The following is a 3682-nucleotide window of genomic DNA, read 5'->3' on the forward strand; positions in this document are numbered from 1 at the left end:
AAATATTTCGAACATTCACCAAAGCGACTATATGATTGTTGACATTCACCGGTGAAAGTCGACATTCTCCTGATATCGGCCATTCACAGTATATATATATATATATATATATCTTACATTGTGATAAAGATAGTCCTCATTATTTTTTCACGTTGTCTGAAAATAACTTAAATATCAAGCATGTGAGCAGTCATAAGCATGAAAACGTAAACTTACCTGTTAACAAATTTCATTTCTGAATGAAAATTATTTTCTCGAATGAACAAGAAAACGCTGAAACATTTGAGGTTTATGTTGGAAAAATTTGGAAGTTTAAATAAAAAAGGTTCATTTTAACAAATAAAGTGTTATATTAGAGAAGAGTAACGGTTTCTTAAAAGCATAATTAATGTTTAGTTTCTACAAGTTTCTCTATTGCATGTCGCTTATTTCAATTTAATTTCTTTTATTTCAGTAACTTACTATTATCTAATTCTTTTTCAATGCGGATTTAGTTCTAAAATTTTATCAATTGATTTAAATTCTTAAGATTTTACGCTAGAGCACATTTTAAATAGGCTTTACTCATTAAAGAGAGAAGAAAGCATGGTTTTAAAATCAAATCACATAAAATTGCATGGGATGGGTGGAGCCCACTAATTTATATAAATTTAACTGTAGATAATTCTATTTTTTTAATAATATTTTAAGGATAATCTCGCTAATATTAGCTTGCTTGTAAAAAAAGAATTATTCCCCTCTCTTTAATATTTAAAATATTTTTCGTTATGTCAGATATATTGAATTATCGATTATGTCAGATATATTGAATGTAGCATATACAGAATACGTCAGCATTTCACGAGTTTTGTTAATAGTTATACTTTAAAATCATGTTTGTATTAATGGTAATTAAAATGGAAAAAGAAATATGTACTGATAAACTAAAGGAGAAATAGTACTAAGGAAACACGCAAAAAATTGCCATACTAATATTGACGCCGATTTTGCTTAATTAATTTTGGTACATAATAAGCTCTGCAGGAATATATAATATTTTTTGCTGTATTAATAAGTTTCAAATACAGGGTGTTCATAAAGTCCCGGACCCATTTTAATGTTTAATAACTCATAAAATAATAAAGATAGATTAAAATTAATAACATAAATGGTTAGATAGACTCAAAAACTTTCATGAACCTTGTCAATGAACTTCCACGTGTGCCCCCTTCGTCGCACGGAGAATATCAAGTCGATAGTCAATTTCACGCCAGGTAGCGGCAAGCATGTCGGCATCCACAGAGGCTATTGCGGTTGTAATTCTGGCTTTTAGGTCATCAATGTTCGACACGATCCTCCTGTAAACATTGTCTTTTATAAATCCCCAAAGAAAAAAGTCCCATGAATACCGAGAGACACAAAGGGATTCCCCAAAGGTTAATATGTGGTGTGGACTAATGCACGAACCGAGTCATTGGGCCTTTTTTTTTTTACAGAAAAGACAGTCTCATCAGTCGTATACTTAGACATGTTGGAAAACTTCGTATTTCCACAACCAGAGGAGCTTCAGCCACAAGTCTTTTTGCAACAAGATGGTGCACCACCTCATTGGGGTATCATCTTTCGTAGTTCTTTGAATGACCATTTTCCAGGAAGATGGATTGGGCGAGGAGATTCAATTCCTTGGCCACCCAGATCATCTGATATAACGCCGCTGGACTTCTTTCTTTGGGGATTTATAAAGGACAATGTTAACAGGAAAATCGTGTCGAACATTGATGAGCTAAAAGTCAGAATTACAACCGCAATAGCCTCTGGGGATGCCGACATGCCTGCCACTACCTAGTGTGAAATTGACTATCGACTTGATATTCTCCGAGCGACGAAGGGGGCACACGTAGAAGTTCATTGACAAGGGTCATGAAGCTTTTTGAGTCTATCTAACAATTTATGTTATTAATTTTAATCTATCTTTATTATTTTATGAGTTATTAAACATTAAAATGGGTCCGGGACTTTATAAACACCCTGTATAATAGATTCTAAGACTTATATTAGAATATTTGTACCTATTAAACCTGCACCATTATTGTGCAATGTCTTAATAGAACTGTCAAAATATGTTTTTTACAGTCCTTATTAGAGAGTTAAGTACTGAAGAGATAAGTACTAAAGAAAATTGTTTGATTGCTTGGTAAATTTTAACTATCACGAGTTGACTTCAAGAAACAGTATTATACCTGCTTATAGTGAATAAAGTTTATTCTTATTTTGTTGAAATGAACGCTGCTTTGATCAATCTAATTATTTTAGCATTTATAATTGCGTGGGTAAATGCCTATCAATTTCGTGCAAGAATTTGTATAATTGCTCGGTACTAATTTATTGATTATTTTCTTTTTTCGTTGTTTATACAGCTAGCCTCGAACAAGTAGAAGAATTGATGCTCGTGTGTTTGCCTTTCTTAGAATTCTAGAACCATTTATGCTGTCATCCTGAACTTAAGTCAGCGGCAGAAAGGGGCAATTTCCGCCAACGATCCTAAAAACCCAATTCGGTCATTTGAGAAAGATGTTTGAAAAAAGGAATTTTCTGATTGGTTTTTAAGAAATAATACTTGTTATAAATATAACTGAGGATGATTTTTTTCCTTAAATATTTTAAAGATAATACCAGTGATGTTCACTGCTTGATCAAAAACAAAGTTAAGAACACACTCTTTAATAAATACTATATTTTATTCATTATTATCGAATGTCTTCGTAAATGAAAACGAATAGAAATATAAATAGGGATGAAAAATAAAACGTATCAATAAATCTGTGCTGAGCAACAGTACAAAATTATGCACAAAATTTTAAGACAAATACCGACACAAATAATAGAGTTAATTTGAATATACTGTTTCGTTTTTCATTGAGACACCTAGCCCAAAATACTGCGCATATTCGCGTACTCAATATCTTGAAATAAGCAAGATATTGCTCATTAAATATTCATTACCTACTTCAAAATATTGCATGGTAATTATTGCTGAGACAAATTTGAAAAATTTTTAGTAGTTTATTTTGAATTTTTTTTATTTGTGTGGGATGATTCGGTACAGTCGTTGCATAATTTGATGAAAGACAGAGCATTTCAAAAGAATAATTGCCTAACAATACTTGTCTTGAAATGTCATGGTGATTAACTAGTCAAGTTCGCAATTTAATCAAACAGCTAAGCATATTTAAATGCAGTGTTTGACAATTATTACTAGAAAAAGTACATTCACCATAAAATTAGGATAATTTATTTAAATAAACATATCGTTTCGAATACACACAAACCCTCAATTACCTCTATACTGACGAATTTGTCAGAAGTTGAGAATATTTTTGTTCTTTTTCATTAAAATATTATTTTTGACCCTGAATGAATTTTCTTTATTTTACCTTTTAGCAGGATTTAAAATCAACACAAGGATTTAGGATTTAAAATCGTGCAGTAGAAAAATCCACGTAGAAGAAAATTTCTAAACTAAGAGTTTCATATATTTGTCATTTTCGTTTAATGAACTACAAATTATAAAAGGAAATGCAAAAATCAAATTTTTTTCAGTTTTATGAAATTTTATTTTAGCTTTGATAGCATTAATATGGGAAAGAAAATATTTGTCTAGTCGCTTTTCCTTAAACCTATCGTGAAGCACTGGTGCTCTTTT

General features: G+C 31.0%; 1 long non-coding RNA gene across 1 annotated transcript in view; it reads left to right on the forward strand.

Annotated features, from left to right (window-relative positions):
* The window catches only part of LOC139426012 (uncharacterized), a 17007-nt gene extending 14281 nt beyond the window's left edge, over window positions 1-2726 (forward strand). The window contains exon 2 of the long non-coding RNA XR_011637259.1: window positions 2397-2726. This is a non-coding gene — a long non-coding RNA (uncharacterized lncRNA). The remainder of the gene's footprint in view (window positions 1-2396) is intronic.
* The last annotated feature ends 956 nt before the right edge of the window (window positions 2727-3682 follow it).

Source organism: Parasteatoda tepidariorum, chromosome 7, assembly GCF_043381705.1.
Source record: "Parasteatoda tepidariorum isolate YZ-2023 chromosome 7, CAS_Ptep_4.0, whole genome shotgun sequence".
NCBI classification, from domain to species: domain Eukaryota; kingdom Metazoa; phylum Arthropoda; class Arachnida; order Araneae; family Theridiidae; genus Parasteatoda; species Parasteatoda tepidariorum.